Raw genomic sequence first — 19588 nt, forward strand, 5'->3', positions numbered from 1 at the left:
TTGTATTCCACCCATGCGGTTTATGTAAGCAATTGCAGTAGAATTATCTATATGAATTAGTATTTGATAAATACTGAGGTCTTTGGTAAATATTTTTATCCCAAACAATGCAGCCATTAGCTCTAACTCGTTTATATGTTTCTTCTTTTCTTCCTTTGTCCATGACCCACTGGCTGTATTTTCGCCACAAGCCGCTCCCCATCCTGTGGTAGAGGCGTCCGTATATATCTCCCGATGATACTCATCGATTCTAATTTTTCGTGAGGATGATTTGATACATTTTTACCACCAGTTGAAGTCAGGTAATAACCTGTTTGGTATGGGCATGTACTTATCATAATTGTGGTCTTCTCTAAGGTATAAATATTTGTGCCGTACGAATACCTTCGTATAGAGTAGACCGTATTCAACAGCGGGACAAGCGGATACCAGAAGGCCTATTATTTGTGCAAATTTTCTAATTTTGCATCGTTTCAGTTTTATCACCTTGGTGAGTTCTGTTTGTATATATACTTTTTTATCATCGGGCAAGGTAAATTTTATTGAATCTATAATAAAGCCTAGAAATGTGCACTTTGTTGCTGGTGAGAAATTACTTTTTGTTTCGTTGATTATAAAGCCGAGACTTTGTAATAATTTTTTAGAGATTAATAGGTTGCGTTCGCAATCACTGTATGTTTGTCCCAATAAAAATAAGTCATCGAGATAAATTGTGGATAAGAGGCCACACATGCGCAGAAGTTTAATGACTGGTTTCATAATTTTTGTGAAAGTATATGGAGCGGTGTTTAAGCCAAATGGTAGGACATTAAATTCATAGATTTTGCCTGACCAGTTGAATCTTAGGTATTTTTTTGAGTCTGTGTGCACCTTAATTAAAAAATATGCATCTTTTAAATCCAGTGTTGCCATGAAGCAATTGCTGGTAACTAATTTAATCGCTGTGCGTAAGTCTTCAAGTTTGAAATGATCAGTTTTAATGAATTTGTTTAATTGTTTTAAGTTCAATATAAATCTAAATTTACCATTAGGTTTAGGTCGAAGAAATACTGTTGAAAGAAACTGATTCCTATCGGGACAACATTCAGTAATGGCCCCCATGTTTAATAGGTCGGTTATTGCCATATTGAATTGACTTTTCTCAATGTCGGTGTATTTGCCCACTATTGGTTCGTGTTTCTGTACAGGAGGACAAGAGAATTTAATTCTGTAACCGTTCACCCATGATAGTATAGTGGGATCATCGGTAATGAGCGCCCACTGTTTATAGAATAATGAAAGTCGACCGGCATACTTTACCATGTTTAACGACGTCCTGAGGGTTTCGGCGGAGGTTGCGACGGCTTCGACGAGTTGAAGTGCGTCGGGTTCTGTGAGTACCGGCCCTGTCGTGGAGCTGTCGTGCGAGGAGCAGGCCCGCGGCTCCGTTGTGGTCCCTGTTGTTGCCTGCGAGCTGGGACCGGAGCTTTGTAGTTTAAATTTCCCGTTGTGTTTTGTGGGTAAGGTCTGGTTTGGGTTTTTATTTTTAAATCTGAGCCTGATTTAGAGACCGTTTTTGCGGTTTTCAGTGTTTCGCTGAGATTTTCACCGAAAAGATATTTGTCTATTTTTGTATTAGTTAAGTGCTCTCGGAGGTCCTTTTTTATTGTGCTCATTGCTAGATAGCGTCTGGTGACAGATTCGGCGTGCTGTATATCGCATAAAATACGAGTAACGTCCATTAGTTTTAAGGCTTGAGCTATCCCTGTCTTTAGAATTTAGCTCCTGATTGAGTACACCAGCTAACCCAGAGATTGCTGATGCAAGCTGTTTCTGGCGCGATTCTATGCCTTTATCACGTTTTATTGTGATTTCAGATAGTGCCGCTTTTATTTCGGCGTTTACGAGTGGCGCAGCAAATTTTGTACTGTTTGCAGGTATTAGATATTTGCTGCATAGTTCTCTGCGGGTTTCCTTAGTCAGCCCATCAGTCGCAATATGTTGGAGGCGATTTGCAAGTTCTTTGTGAATATCTCTACCATATTCTGTTACAGAAGATGGGTCATCACCCAAGATATCTAAGGCAACGCTATCAAGTGTGTCGATGGTGCCAGCATCATTTTCAACCGTTTGAGTGACAGGTTCGATTTCAACCGATGGCTCGGTTTGAAGGTCAACAGTTGGCTCTATTTCGGTCGTTGGTGTGGGTATTATAAATTCTTGAATGTCTGGTTGAAAGGGTGTATCTAATTTGGGTGAGCTTGAGCTGTCCAGTATATCCCGAACTGTAAAAACGGGAAGTACAGGTCAGTAGATTTTTTTTTTTTTTTACTAAAGTAGGCAGTATATCAATATATACCTATGGCAGTATATCAATATATTTGGTTATAGAATTGCCCTGGTGGGCACGGTAAGCACCACAGGGGTCAGTCCCAAAGACCTGCCCTTTTTTGTGAGAAACCGTTTATAATGCCTTGAATAACAGTCCCGAAGACTGTTTTGGTAGGCTATGTGAGATTATGCCATGGTGGCATGGTCTATTACACAACAGATCAATCCCAGAGATTAATCTTAACTGTGTAAGACCTTAAAAGTATCAATGATATGTGTATGTATATAGGAGAATTGTTCCAGTTCTGTAATGGGTTAGTACTCACTAATACTACTTAATTGGCATGGAAAATGTAATGTTTCTTTTTTTTTTTTATGTGTTAATATGTACTAGACAACCATGTTCGGTATTTTATATGGCGAAAAATAGAAGTATTCAGGTACTTACTTGCTTGTTCATCGGAAGCGGGTGCTGAATCATGAGAACTGCTATCACTGATACGACGCCGTCGCATGCGTTTTAATTTTTTCTCCAGCTTTTTTATCTTCTTACTTATACTATCTAAATCGTTATCGGAATTCTTCCTTTTTGGCATTTTTGCACTAAGAAAACTTAACAACCGTTAGTATAGACAGTGAGACGTGCGCAGTGGTCGAGCACTGAAACGTGAATGAAGCTACAATGTGAGACAACCGAATAAGAAATGTCAGGTACCTTCAAAAAAAAAAAAAATTAATTCATTCATTAATACCTACACATTTCAGTGCAAAGTGGTGTCACTTACGTGTAATTACATATATTCTATTACTTTACAGGTTACTAATCTCGAGGACGAAGCACGAGTATAATCGGGGTATTTAAATATTCTAATATTGCTATACGATAACATGAACCGTCAAATTTAGTTTTCTTTAATATATTTTTAACTGTTTGTATGGAGCGTTCTACTTGACCATTTGATTGTGGATATCTAGGTGATGAAGTTACATGTTTGAAGTTCCAAGATTTTGCAAATTTTTTAAAAACACTAGATGAGTATTCTGGTCCGTTATCTGACATAACTACTTCTGGGATGCCTAAACTGCTAAACATATTTTTTAACTTATTGTTGGCGACAGCTCCTCAGTGAGAGCAGTGGACTGTATCGATGGTGGGATTAGAAAGAAACGGTTGTCTCTTGAAGCCTGTTTATTCTCTCCACAGAAGTTTCACAATTGAGTTATAACCGTATTCGATGTTACATTCAAGTTTCAGCCGCTGTAGCTCAGACTGTATGGCGTCTATAGGAAACTACCGCGACTGACTTTACAATAATAACGGACTATAACTGCCGTCCGTACTGTGTTCGATTATGACAGCCGTCGGCATATAACAATCCGACTATGACTGTCTGAGTCCCTCTATTATAACAGTATTATGACTCCATTATAACTATATTACGACTAACTCGATATTTTTTTTTTTCCGGACTACTCTAATGCTGTTGGCCGTAGCTGGCCTTTACAGCTTCACCGGACGTTATGGGGCGAGTGCAGATGGCACTCCAAACCCGCGGAAGGACTTATGGAGCGGCTGAAGGCCAACTCCTGCCCGACGGATACGACTTTAGTCTGAGGGCACCACTAGGGGTTCGAACCTCGGCTCAGGCCGTCGTAATTTCGATCCCCGTTTGAATTGGACGGGGGATCGATCGGAGGGGCGCCCGGGGGCGCCGGTGTGGAGCGCCCGGGCGCGCGCAGGCGCCCGGTTGAATGCGCGATATTGTGTGTTTGAGGTCGTCGTCTTCGCCGGCGAGGACGGTGTCGTGTGTGTGTGTAAAAGTGTGGTCGGGGTGGAACGGGTGGGCCCGTGGGGAGGTTACCTGCCGTTATGGGGTCGTCGGGGTCAATGAGAACGTGCCTCGGGCGACGTTGTCGCGTATGTCGGATATTACTCCTCGGTGCGTAGTCGACCGCACTGACTATAAGCGGATTAGGGTGGGATTGGGCAGAGTCGAAGTAGCGTCGAGACGCTTCCTTCATAAACTGCTTGATGGAGGGCAGATTAAGATCGCGGTGGAGATCTACGCTGCGAACGAACCACGGCGCACCGGTGGCTCGACGCAGAAACCTATTCTGAATGACCTGCAGTCTGTTGATTAAGCAGTAGGGTATGTGGGCGAATACGGGACTAGCGTAGGTCATGATGGGACGGATGCAAGCCTTGTATAATGTCAGCTTGTTACGAAGCGACATTTTACTGTGCTTGTTAATAAAAGGATAGAGTCGCCCTAGTATAAAGGCGGCTCGGTCGCGGACACGCTTGATGTGAGGACGAAACGTTAGTTTCCTATCTAGGGTGACGCCGAGATATTTCGTTTTCGAAACCCACGGGATGTTTTGGCCGAATAGTTCGATCGGGTGATTCATAGAGTCGAATTCCCTGCTAAAGTACACTGCTACACTTTTTTCGGGATTGACTTCTCTAACTCGATACAAAAATTCCTCGCCTTATATATGGGAGGTATAGACTGTAGTGGGGACTACAGTCCTTACAAAATTCTTACTGGCAATAAACCAAACCTTATTTCTATCAGACAATGCACAACGTTATACAACTTCATAACAATATCTTTGCACATTGCCGAAATTCCCTTACTTCTTTATTCTCACAAACTAACAGTTACTCATAAAGAATGCATTGCATTTTACAACTCTACCCAAGAATATTTAACATTGGTGCAATAACCAATTTCCTTGTCTAATTACAATGCACTGTAAACACGGATTGGACAATATTCATAAAGACATGAATTACCGTGTTCCGTCCGTTAGTCTACAATAAGAATATGTTTACAATAAGAAACCCTACGGTCATCATAAACCCGATGGCTAGAAAATAGTAACGGTGTTATCTTATCACAAAAGGCCAACAAATATTCATTGTGTTTATAAACAATGAATGCCAAATGAACGCTGGTACCCAAACAGATGTTCAACCGTTATCGTAGTTTTAAACAGTGAATCGATGTCTTATTCTAAAACAGCACTTTTAAAAACTAATATTATTTCTAAGTTATTGTCCAATTTCAACACACAACTTATTGTCTACCTAATCTACACAAATATTATAGGTGCGTCGCGACGCCGCTTATATGTGTCGCCTGTCGTCAATACTTATGTACTATAGTTTCCGATGTCATTGAATGTAATGAGCATATTTCTAAATATTTACTGTAATAATCAATTACAATCAGATACGATTTTCCTCCAAAATGAATATCTATTCCAATTTTATACCAGGATCTCAGAGGTTTCATGCGGAATAAGTGGTTCCTTTGTATTTATTTTTTTAAATGTGAGTCTTGTAATTGGGTAGACATATTAGGCCAAAACATTATTTCGCGAGCCCTTAATTTACATTTTTCTAATCCTAAATGACCCGCATGAATTTTTTTAGCATTTCATGCCGCAGGTTATGTGGAATTAAAATCTTATTTCCTTTCCATATCATGCCAAAATTTACTACTAATTCGTCTCTAAAATCCCAGTAAGGCCTGATGGAATCCTCTAATAACTTTCTATTACTAGGCCAACCATTCTTTATAACTTTTATTATTTTTTGTAACGTTTGATCATTCTTAGTATTTTGTTGTATTTGTAAAAAATTTGTATCCGTTAGAGGATTACTGGCTGCGATACAACACACTTGCGCTTGGGCGGCGAGGTGGTCACGTGAGTGCGATATGGAGAGGTCCGCTACCACGGGAGCGACTGCCCGCGACAAGGCATCAGCAATATATAAATATTTCCCTGGTTTATATATGAGTTTGAATGTGAATGGTTGCAAACGTAACAACATTCTCTGTAAGCGCGCTGGGGCACTCGACAATGGTTTATTTATTATACTGACTAATGGTTTATGGTCGGTTTCAACAATGACGTCTGATCTACCATATATATAAGTATAAAACTTCTCGCATGCAAAGACACAGGCATATAATTCCTTTTCTATCTGAGCATAGCATTGTTCTGTTTTAGTTAACGACTTTAATGCGTAACATACAGGTGAATTATCTTGTAATAAACATGCGCCTAATCCATTTTTGCTGGCATCTACGGATATAACTACAGGTTTATCTATACAGTAATATTTGAGAACGGGGGGTTTATAAGACATCGTTTAATCTTTTCAAAACATTCATCATGCCTATGGTCCCAGTGCCACCCGATATCTTTCTTTAACAACTCACGTAATACATATGTTTTTTCTGAAAATTGTGGAATAAACTTACTCACATATGTAGCTAATCCCAAAAATCGTTCGACATCTTTTTGATTTTTAGGGGTAGGCATGTTTTTAACAGCCATCGCGTGTGACTCATCGGCCTGTACACCATCACGAGTTATTTTATGACCTAAGTATGTAATTTCATTTAACCCTATTTTACACTTTACCTTGTTTAGTTTTATATTAATTTCTAAACATCTTTTTAACACAGCGCGTAAACGCTGGTCGTGGACCTCTTTTGTATCACCAAATACAAGGAGATCGTCGACGAATAGAATCACTCCTTCAAGGTCGTCAAAATGCTCACTTAATTTTTTATGAAAAATTTCCGATGCGGAAGAGATACCAAAGGGCATACGTAAAAATTTATATCTCCCGAATGCTGTATTGAATGTACACAGATCTGTACTGCTTTCATCTAGTTTGACATGCCAGAATCCGTGTTTTGCGTCTAAAGTACTAAAGAATTTTGCACGTGATAATTTATACGTTATGTCTTCTAAAGGGTAACCTAAAATGTTCACGTTTAATAGCTTTATTTAACTCTTTGGGATCTAAGCAAATGCGTAAATCTCCATTAGGTTTTCTGACAACCATCATGCTATTTACCCAGGCGGTAGGTCCTTCTACTTTGGCTATTATATTTTCATTTTACATTTGCTGCAATTTATATTTTATTTTGTCTTTTAAAGCAACTGGTACCTTTCTAGGGGCATGTACGACTGTTTGTACTTTTTCATCTACTTGTATTTTATAACAACCCGGTAGGCACCCCAATCCCACAAATAAGTCAGGAAATTCTTCTAATATATTTTTACAGTTACTGTTACTGCTAGTATTTAACATTAAAACCCGTTTTATTGTTTGTAATTCCTCACACGCTTGTCTACCCAAAATTGGAGAGGAATTTGTATCGACAACTATAAAGGGCAATATGTACAAGTTATTTTTGTACATTATTTTCATATAACACTTTCCTATCACTGCAATATTGCTACCAGAGTATCCCTGTAATTTAATAGATGTTTTCACTAATTCATGTTCTGATATTTTAATTTTTCTTAGATATATTCTAGGTAAAACATTAACATCAGCCCCGGTGTCCAATTTAAAAATAATATTTACGTTATTTATTTTTAATTCTACAGACCAACTACTATAACAATTATTATTTTGATTTGTTACCTGATCGCTGGAGGCCTCCTGTATGGCGTACACCCGGCACATTCTCGAATAATGATTCATCTTACTACAGTTGTAACACCTGTGCCCAAACGCTGGGCATTCATTCCATCCATGAATTCCACCACATTTTCCGCATCCGTTAGCATTTTTTCTGTCATTCATGTGTCGCTGTCTTTGCTGCCGTCCGCTAGAGGATGATTGGTTACGAAGATCGCGACGCTGGTACGAATCCCGTTCAAATTTGCGATCCCTCCGTTCGTTAATTGTTTTACCATCAGCGCCTGCCTGGTGTTTCATTCCCGACCTCCGATTTTTAATTCTGTTCAACATAAGTGCTTCATTGTGTTTCATGCCTTGTAATCCGTTATTGATTTCATGTACATTATATTCCGTATTTTCTGTCTTTATGTTGGTCGCTTGAACACGTGACAATTCAGCCAATTTGCAAACATCCACGGCTTTGGATAAAGTTAAATCTGGTTGTCTTAGTAATCTCTCCCTCATTGCACCATTCCTGATCCCACATATTAATCTGTCCCGCACGAGATCACTACACAAATCTTTAAATTCACATTTTGCTGCCATTTTGTTCAATTCAAATACGTATTGCTCAATTGATTCCATTTCTTCTTGATCTCGTGTAAAAAAATATGTCGCTCAACAGTTAAGTTTTCCCTGGGTAAAAATACCTCATCAAATTGTTTTAATACGTCATCCACCGTTTTATACTCTCCAGAAAACTGTTCATATATTTCTCGGCATTTTTCACCTATAATGTGTAACAGTATGTTAATTTGTACTCTCTTCTCTTTTTTATTCAATTCGCAGGCCTCAAAATATACCAAAAAAGCCTTTTTCCATTTCTCCCATTCTTTGCTTACGTTTCCCGATGTGACGTTTAGTAGATTATTCTCGAATCGAAACGGTTGAGGCGGTTGTAATATGGCTTCCATATTTCACAAGTAATTATCTGTCCCACACAATAATCACTGTTGTCTGCGTTACTATATTGTAAGAACAACTAATAACACTTAACTTTATGTTATTATTCCGACTGCACCATGTTATGTATGTTTTTTATGTATATAATAATATAGGATGCAAAGAGGACGTGACTCAAAGACCAGTTGCTAGTTGGGACTGCCTTTATTGTTGATTCAGCCTACCCGACATTTACTTTATAATATATTTTATAATAATGCATAATTACTTACAGTACGGGTTAAACATCTCCCTGCTCCGTGGTTGACAGATGAGATCAGGGCTCTGCAGGTTAAAAAAAATAAGGCCAAAGCGAAGTTCAGATCCAATCCTGAGAAATATCGTGAATATTACATTCAAGCAAGGAATCTCTGCAATAGGGCTTGTAGGCATGCTCAACGTCGCCACATTCACAAATCAGTAGAGAATGGTGATCCAGCCAAAGTCTGGAAATTTCTCAGAACATTGAGAGTTGGGAAAGCTCAAAATTTGACAAACTGCGATTTAGACTTCGAAAGCCTTAACAGGCACTTCTGTTCTTCCGTTGACTTCGACAACAATGATAAATTAAGCACACTAAATGTTCTTTCCACTTTGTCAACTCCTGATATTTCTTCCTTTTCTTTTACTCAATTTTCCGATTGTGATGTTAAGAGAAACATATTTGCTGTATCGTCGAATGCCATCGGTAATGATAACGTCAGTCGTGATATGATAATTCCTGTCCTTGATATCATTCTTCCAACCTTTACTTTTATCTTAAATTTTTCTATATCATCTGCCATCTTCCCGACCTCTTGGAAAGACGCGCTTATAATTCCTCTCTCCAAAACCAAAAACCCGCTGAATTTTTCAGACTATCGACCCATTTCCATTCTTCCATTCCTCTCCAAAGTTTTAGAACGGCTTGTACATAAACAAATATACAATTTCCTTTCTACAAATAATCTTCTAAATCCTCTTCAATCTGGTTTCCGTCCTGGTCATAGTACGACTACAGCTCTAATCAAGATTACCGATGACATTCGACTTGGTATGGACAAATCGCAGCTGACAGTGCTAACATTATTGGATTTCAGTAATGCGTTCAATACCGAAGACTTTGACATCTTACTCAGTTTGCCAAGTACTCTTAACATATCTCCAACGGTGATTGAATGGTTTCGTACTTACCTGTATGGGCGCCGGCAGCGTATTCGTATTGATGATATTAGTTCATCCTGGTGTACAACGACTGCGGGCGTACCTCAGGGTGGCGTATTATCTCCTCTTCTCTTCACTTTATTTATCAATTCTATCACACTTCATCTTCGTTCATCCTACCACCTCTATGCAGATGACCTTCAAATTTATTCACAAGCTGATCTGCCTAATATTAGCGATGCTATTCACGATATAAATCTGGATCTCGCCTATATATCTGACTGGAGCAAAGCTTATGGCCTTATATTAAATCCTAAAAAAACACAGTGTATAATTATTGGAAGTTCGTATTTTTTTCTAGATTAGACTTCAATCATCTACCACCAGTTACCTTTGATGGCCATGACATTAATTATTCCGTTCAGGTCAAAAATCTTGGAATTCTTTTTGATGAAAATTTGTCTTAGTCACCACAAATTTCACAGTTGAGTCGGAAAATGTTTGCAGCCGTCGGAAGCATTAATAGGTTGCGGAACTTCCTACCAGTGGATACCAAAACTGCGCTCGCAAATTCCTTGTTACTTCCAATCCTAGATTATGCGGATTCCTGCTATGTAAATCTCATTGAAGAACAATTAAATAAACTTGAGCGACTCCAAAATATGTCCATACGATTCATATTTGGTCTCCGTAAGTATGACCACATTTCCAATTTTCGCAATCAACTCAAGTGGTCTCCCATTCGTCTTCACAGGAATTTTCACATACTATCCCTTCTTTACACCATTCTTTTCCATCCCTCTACTCCAGAATATCTAAAAACAAATTTTTTATTTCACTTTAAATCCCCGGTTCTGCTTTGCGTAGCACCAGAAGCCTTTGTCTGAACGATCCCTGCTCACTCCTCTACATATAATTCCAACTCTTTCACTGTCCAAGCCATTCGCCTTTGGAACTCTCTACCACTCTCCATTCGATCTGCTCAATCTCATTCAATATTTAAAAATCGTCTAAGGTCTCAATATCTGTCCCTATAGCTAATTTTTTTCCTATTTAACTCTGAAATCTTCCAATATTTTGTATATATGTTGTATATTTATTTATATATATATATGTATGTCTATTAATTCGTTTGATAATTATAGTGTCTTGTGTGTGCCATCTACCTCTTCTGTGTATGTTAGTCCTATCTTGCAGGTTGTCTGTAAGAAATTGCTTATAGCGATAAGACCGCCTTTTGTTCATAATTTTCTATTTATTGTTTTTTTTTCTTATTGTATTTCTTCTATGTGCACAATAAAGAGTTTATTATTATTATTATTATTATTATTATTATTATTATTATTATTATTATTATATTTTCATAAATGTACTGCGAGGCAACGGTGAGGATATTTAATTCTTTAAAACATTGACGTAATGACTCTCTCGAACCCATACCATAAATGGCTCTCTGTTTGTGATGTTTGCTCTGCTCAGGTTTTCCACAGGAATTTTATGTGCTCTTCAATGAATTTTGTATTTTTTAAGATTATAAAATTAATTTATTATGGTAATAGAAAGTATGACATTGATATTATGGAAAAGAAAATAGGCTACGTGACGTCGAATCGGATTGTCGAATCGGAATGTCGAATCGGAATGACTCAACGGTCACCCATCCATCCGCGAGTCCCCGCCTCTTGCTCATTCGCAGGTTACCCGCGATTGGCCGATTAATTAACGATTGATTGATTGATGCGTAGACATGCCGCCGGCCTTGGAAACATCCAGTTTCTAACAGGAACCTGTAGTCGCAGCCTGCTTGACATCAGCTGGAACGGTCCTCTTCATTGAGTAGAGGTAGTGGACATATTCGTGGGAAAACTCGTTGAATCTCGCCGGTCGCTGTTCGAATAGTGGCAACGCGTGAAATGGCATCCTTGCCTGTGTGTGTTTTTAATACTCGTCCCAAACACCATTTCAATGGAGGCAGATTATCTTCCTTATAAGAACTAGAGTATTTGGAAGTATAGTATCCTTATTTGTCTGCCATTTAGTTCTCTTCTGAAGCTCCGAAATGTATTCCTTGCACCAGCGGTTCCAGAAAGTCTGCCGCATGTGCTCGATGCGATCATAGCGAGGAAGCCGCTGAGTAGCCATGTGAGATATGTCTTGACAGGCAGGCGCTGTGAGCGGACGGCCGATCAAGAAATGAGCAGGAGTAAGAGGGAGCAGGTCATTAGGGTCTATGGATAAAGGTGACATAGGACGAGAGTTGAGGATAGCTTCTATTTGTGCCAATAATGTACTCAATTCCTCGTAAGTTAGATTAGCATTGCCCGCAACACGACGAAGATGAAATTTGCTATTTCGAATTCCTGATTCCCAAAGCCCCCGAAATGAGGCGAATAAGGGGGAATAAATGAAAATTTAATTGAATTATTAGTAGTGAAATTGACAATATCTTGTTCATTATGAAGTAAGAACTTTGTGAATTCTTTTGCAGCCCCTATAAAATTCGTCCCGTTATCTGAAAAGATTTCTGAAGGTTTCCCACGTCGCGAGATAAACCTTTTCAAAGCCAGTAAGTACGCTTCAGAACTGAGACTTATGACCAACTCTAAATGTATAGCGCGTGTAACAAAATATACGAACAAACAGATGTAACATTTTTCTAATTTTGCACCTCTTCCTTTGCGGTTCAAAATAAATAATGGCCCAGCATAATCTACGCCGCAACGAATAAACGGATAATCTGGTTATATTCTTTCTACAGGTAAGTTACCCATTTGCACTTGTAAAGATTTAGCTTTCATTCGTACGCATTTAACACAAGAGTGAACTACTTGTTTAGCGAGATCGCGACCTCTAAGTGGCCACCAACTCTCTCTAATTGTGGCTAATAATAATTGCGGCCCTGCATGGAGAAGAACTTGATACTGGTGATGAAAAATAAGCCGAGTAAACTTATGTTTCGAGCATAACAACAACGGATGTTTTTTGTTATATGAAAATGATTCAGAATTTGTTAATCGGCCACCTACTCTAATCAAATCATATTCATCTAAAAATACGTTTAAACTGGAAATATTGCGTGTACATTTTAGGGGACGATTATTTTTTAAATCACTATACAATTCCGTAAACGATTGTTGTTGTGCAATACGTGTCAAATTTCTAGATGAACTATTCTGTTCATTAACTGTTAATGAACCTAAAATATGTTGTGTTTTTATTTTATTATGACAATTATTAACGAAACGCAAAATATACGCTGTGGTAAGTAATAAACGATTATAATTAGAAAAACGCTCAAAAGGAAAACAATACGACTGTGTTTGACTTACTAGTGTTATTTTATTATGTTTTAATTCCGGCAAATCATCACATGTATCACAAATACTATATAAATTACATTGTAAATTAGATTCCCGCAAAAAAACCGGTCCGGTCCACCACATATCAGAACACTGTAATACATCGAGATGTACCCCGCGCGATAACAAATCGGCCGGGTTTTGCTTGCCGGCAACGTGCAACCACGATGAGTCACCCGTTAACTCATTTATCTCAACTACTCTATTTTGTACAAAGGTCTTAAGTGTGTTCGGTGACATGCGAAGCCAACCTAGTACAATAGTCGAATCGGACCAGAAATGAATTTTATCAAATTTTAATGTTAATGAATTTACGATTTTTTTATATAACCTTGCGCCTAACAATGCTCCACATAGTTCTAGTCGCGGCACGCTTATCGTTTTAACCGGTGCCACTTTACTTTTAGCACACAGTAAACGAACTGTTACCTGGGAATCATTTGCAACAGTGCGCACATAAGCGCAAGCACCATATGCATCTTGTGATGCATCTGAAAATATATGTAATTCTGTCTCACGAATATTCTCGCCTTTCACGTGACGTGGAATTCGTATTTGTTATAAATAATTTAGTTTATTAAGAAAATTTTGCGAATCGTTTAAAATATTTTTAGATACTGGATCATCCCAATCTATTTTACAAAGCCATAATCTCTGTAATAATATTTTTACTAAAATTGTGGTTGGTGCCAACAGCCCTAACGGATAAAACATTTGTGATATGGTAGACAGAATAGTACGCTTAGTTACATGATTAATGTTCTGATGATACCTCGTTGTGAAGTATAATTCATCAATATGGTATTACCACCCTAACCCTAATGTCTTTGTGTGACAGTTCTCACCTAATGTCAACTGTCTTGAGGGAAATTCTGATTGTATATTTTCCGAATTAAATACCCATTTTCTTAATGGGAAACAACCGGACTGTAACACTTTGGTAACGTCGTTATATATTTTTATCAAAGTGTCTTTATCATCATGTCCAGTAATTAAATCGTCGACGTAAAAATCATCATTAATAACGCGAGAGATAATTTCATTGTTGCACTCTGACGCGAGTTGTTTCAAACATCGAATACTTAGATATGGCGCGGACGCCGTGCCGTAAGTAACAGTATTAAGCTGATATACACCGAGAGGATCATTAGGATTTTCTCTCCAAACAATCAATTGTAAATTTCGTTGATCGGTATGTACTAAGATCTGTCTATACATTTTTTCGACGTCAGCGCATGCAACATATTTATACTGCCGAAATCTCAATAAAACAGACATTAAATCATTTTGTAACGTCGGACCAATATACTGTATGTATATCGTTAAGAGACGTTCCCGAGGTGGTTTTAGCACTTGCATCGAATACCACCCTTAGTTTAGTAGTAGTACTCTGTTCCCTAAAAACGCCATGGTGAGGTAAAAAATAACAAGGTGAATTATAATTGAAAATGCGACTCATGTGTCCCAAACTTAAATATTCATTCATAAAATCGCAATACATTTTTCTATCACTAGGCGCGCATCGCTGTAACTTGCGTTCAAGTGCAAGAAACCGGTTCACAGCTGTGTGATACGAGTCGCCCAGTTGATGAACAGATGCACTCAGTGGAATGCGCACGGAAAAACGACCCTTATCATCGCGTATGGTCGATAGGTTAAATAAATTTTCGCATGCTTCTTCATTCTTACTTAATTTATTTATAGTGGTGATTTACTCAAGCTCCCAAAATCGTCTAAGCTGTGTGTCAAGTGAGAAATTGCACTGAACTCGATTAATGCGCGAGTTATAATTATGTACAGATCCCGAAATGATCCAGCCTAGTCTCGTATTTTGTAAATAAGGTCCCGTTGGTAAACGAATTAAACCGTCATTCAAAAGATCCCAAAACGTATCCTCTCCGATTAAGAAGTCAATTTGACCACATAAATAAAAATCGGGATCGGCGAGTTGAATGTTATCGGGTATTTGAATATTGTGATTGGCTCCTAATGACGGTAGGTGTGCTGTTATGCGAGGCAGAACCAAGCAGTTAAGGCGCGCGTTATATTTACTAGTTTTAGATCTCAACTGAACTTCGCATGATTGAGTCGATTGCGTAACACAATTGCCTACACCTGTGACTTGAACAGTGGACTGTATTAATGGAATGTTTAATTTTTTGCATAATGAATCGGATATAAAGCTGTGTTGACTCCCGTTATCTAAAAGCGCTCGAATTGTGTGATATTTATTTATTTTTTTTTATTTATTAGGTCTACAAAACTGGATGTCTTACATAGTACATAACTTAATACACATAAAACAAACTATTTAAGTAACACATCCTTCTAGATGTAGACACAGCATGCATAACTTAATTTTTACACACACAAAATGACACTATACAATAATAATTTGCATTAATAGAGAATTATTTTATAAAGCTTTCTTCTATTTCAAGAAAATTACAATTTAATGTCCGTTTAATATTACTGACTGATGCACTGAAAATATCAAATATGTGTCTGACATTATTGTAATTCTCACACATTCGATATACCGGGGAGTATTTGCCATAGTTAGTTCTACACTTGGGGAGATTAAAAGTTTTTCTATTAAGCAGTCTGCTACATGATCGTGGAACTACTATACCAATATTTTGTAGAATATCAGGGCAATCGACTATTCCGTGTAAGATTTTATATAAAAGTACCAATTCAGATGTTTCCCGACGTCTTGAAAGGGATATAATTCCATAATATTTGAGTCTAGAGTTATACGAGGTAAGATGTTTACATTGATTATCCGAGAAAGCAAGATGGTAAAGAATTCTTTTTTGTACTTTCTCTAATCTCTATTGTGAACCTGGTACTTAGGATTCCAAACGGGGCTACAATATTCAAGAATACTCCGTACAAAACTATTATAAAACAGAATGGCTATTTCAGAGCATTTGAAAAAATTATTTTGTCGTACTATAAAACCTGTAAGTTTAATACCTCTAGGTACTATTGCGCTTATATGTTCGCGGTAGTCTAGTTTTTTGTCTAGTATCACTCCCAAGTCATTCAGCTGAGATACTTCTTTAAGTTGAACGCCATTAATGTTATAAAAGGCTTCTATTGGCTTTCTTTTTCGCGAAAATTTGATGTGTGCACATTTAGATACGTTGAGAACCATGTTATTGCAAGTACACCAATCAGAGACAGCATTAATGTCGTTTTGTAGGCATTTGATATCGTCCACCGATTTAATGATTCTATAGATTTTAAGATCGTCAGCGTAAAGCTTATATTGTGACGTAATGCATTCACTAAGATCATTAACGAAAATCAAAAAGAACAAAGGACCCAAATGGGAGCCTTGAGAAACGCCTGAAAGTACTACTCTTGATTTAGACTTGAATCCGCGTAGCATAACGAGTTGCGAACGATTTCTTAGGTAGGAATCGCACCACCTCAACAAAGACCCACAGTTACCAGCGTGTTCTAATTTATTAATGAGTATATCGTGGTTCACGACATCAAAAGCCTTGCTAAAGTCAGTGTAAATTGCATGTACCTCATAACCCTCCTCAAGCGCAAGTAAAATATCGTTTGTGTAACTTAGTGAATTGGTTGTTGTAGATTTTCCTGGCCGAAAACTGTGTTGATGGGGATCTATGGTGTGTTTAAGGTGAAAGTATATTGTTTTCTGGATGAGGGATTCGAAAAGTTTGGGTATGGCTGAGAGTATTGAAATTGGCCTGTAGTTACTAATAACGTTTAGATCTTCTTTTTTGTGTATTGGGGTGATATGTGCTAGTTTCCATAGGGTGGGGAAACATCCGTTTGACAATGACTTATTAAAAATAATTGTTAGTGGAGATGCAAGTTCTATTGCACATTTCTTTAAGAAAGTGGGAGGTATACCATCGGGCCCCGCTCCCTTCGTATGGTCTATAGCCTTAAGGGCCTCCAACACTTCTTTCACAGTAATGCAATAGTTGCTAAGATTAGTACTGTTCTGTTTTAAAGTTCTGATACTAGAACATGGAGGTTTGCGAGTATCGTATGTGGAATGAAAGTATTGAGAGAAGAGTTCACTTATGTCCTGACCACCTTGAACAACTTGTGCGTCTAGAGACATTTCATCAGGAATTAAAGAACTATTTCGTTTCATATTATTTATAAATGTCCAGAAATATTTAGTATTTTTAATAATATTTGTTTTGGTAGTCGACTTAAACTTATTTAGATCTTCAGTGAGCATTTTATCGCAACGCGAGCGGAGCATATTGAATGTTAATCGATCTAAAGGATTATTATGTTTTTTAAATTTTTTATGACAATTCGCTTTTTCTTTTAGACACTTAATTAATGAAAAGCTAAACCAAATTGGGTATTTATTTTTACTTTTTCTTGTCAACGGTGTGTGATTAGTAATTACGGGCATAATTAGGCTATAGAATATATCTACCATTACGTCCACATCACTGATTTGTTCCAAATGTGCAAACCAGTCTATTTTTGATATTTTTATTTATTTTTTTTATTTATTTAACTTTAATGCACAAAAACAATGTGTACATATGGCGGACTTAACACCATGCGGCGTTATCTACCAGTCAACCATGAGTGGTGCAGAGAAAGATTGTTGGCGGTGCACTAATATAAATGAGTAATGTCAAAAAAAAAAAAAAGATATATATAAATATAAAGCAAAATATTTTAAATATAAATTTCAATAAAAATTAATAATAATAATAAACATACATAAATAAATGTATAAATATAAACATAAATATATAAATATTATATATAAATAAATACATAATTATCTGATAATCAAATTATAAGTAGAGCCTCAAGTTGAAAGTAAGAAAATATATATATATATAAATATAGAGAGAGAGCTATAGGGAAATAACAGAAAGATGTGTAAAAGGTAGAAAGACAGTAAAAAAAGTTACAAATTTAAATAATGTTCCCGCAATTTCTGTTTAAACGAAATTTTACTCGTGGCGGTCTTGATATCAAGAGGTAAGTCATTCCAGAGTTTGATAGCCTGAACGGCGAAAGAGTAATGGATGAAGCCGGATAAATGAGCCGGGATATGAAGTAAGAATTTTCTGGAAGTTCGTAGAGAGCGATTGGTGTTGTCCCCATGGAAATGAAATTTATTACTAATGTATTCAGGATAATTAGGATCGTATAGAATTGAATATAGTGTGCATAGCATACGTATATTACGACGATAACGGATAGGGAGCCATTTAAGCTGAGAACGAAAAGAAGAGACATGATCGAATTTACGCAAATTAAAGATGAAACGGATAGAATTATTCAGAAGACGATCCAATTTATTTAGAAGATCAACGTTCATGTCAGAACAGCACACATCAGCATAATCAAGGGTGGGGAGGACTAAGGATTGGACAAGGAGGATTTTGGTACTTACAGGAAGGAAATTTTTTAGTCTGTATAAGTTACGTAGTGTAAGAGTGACCTTGCGACTTATCTCACCTACATAGTTATTCCAGCTAAGAGTGCTGTCCATTAGCAAACCAAGATTTTTGATTAGGGCACTGTATATGATTGGTTGATTGTTGAAAAGAACTGGAGGTAAATTGGAGGTATCAATTTTGTTGAGTTGTTGATTGCTTCCTAGAACTATTGCCTGACACTTAGATGGGTTAACGGACACTCCAAACCTCAAAGACCAATTACGAATATGTTCAAGATCAATATTCAGGAGGTCTATGGCAACACTAAGGTTAGACACAACAGCTGGAGACTATAACTGAAGATCATCCGCGTACAAATGGTAAGAGCATTTAAGATTTTTAGTAATGAAATCAATAAAGATAGAGAAAAGTAATGGAGATAAAATACCGCCTTGGGGAACTCCAGCGACAAGATCGCACCAATCCGATAGTGACTGATTGACACGGATAGGAGGCAAACCATTTAACAACTGATGATGAAATCCTAAGATGAGAAAGGATAGCGAGTAAGATATCATGGTCAACAGTGTTAAAAGCATTGGAAAAGTCGACTAAGACAATAACAGTTAATTTAGATTGCTCCATTCCATCCCTTACATCCTCAGTGACTGTCAATAGAGCAGTAGTAGTACTGTGTCCAGGGCGAAAACCTGATTGATAGGTGAAGAGGGAGAACAAAAGCTTTGAGCCAGGATGTGGGAAACTCGGAAGTAAGTAAAGAGAAATTGATGATGTGAGTAATGATAGGAAGCAAATGTTCAAGTAAGAGAATAATCATAATCCTACTCACATCATCAAAACCAATACTATTGGATTTGATAGAGGATATTATCTTGAGGACTTCATCATCAGTAACCGGTGAAAATAAAAATTCC

At 37.5% G+C, this 19588-nt stretch overlaps 2 pseudogenes; both read right to left on the reverse strand.

Annotated features, from left to right (window-relative positions):
* Positions 1–1304: 1304 nt before the first annotated feature.
* Positions 1305–2906, reverse strand: LOC131842459 (uncharacterized; annotated as a pseudogene).
* Positions 2907–11699: 8793 nt separating this feature from the next.
* LOC131842460 (uncharacterized) lies at positions 11700–15649 on the reverse strand (annotated as a pseudogene).
* Between the last annotated feature and the right edge of the window lie 3939 nt (positions 15650–19588).

This window comes from Achroia grisella, unplaced genomic scaffold (assembly GCF_030625045.1).
Source record: "Achroia grisella isolate CSIRO2021 unplaced genomic scaffold, CSIRO_AGI_Agris_v1 utg24009, whole genome shotgun sequence".
Taxonomy (NCBI): domain Eukaryota; kingdom Metazoa; phylum Arthropoda; class Insecta; order Lepidoptera; family Pyralidae; genus Achroia; species Achroia grisella.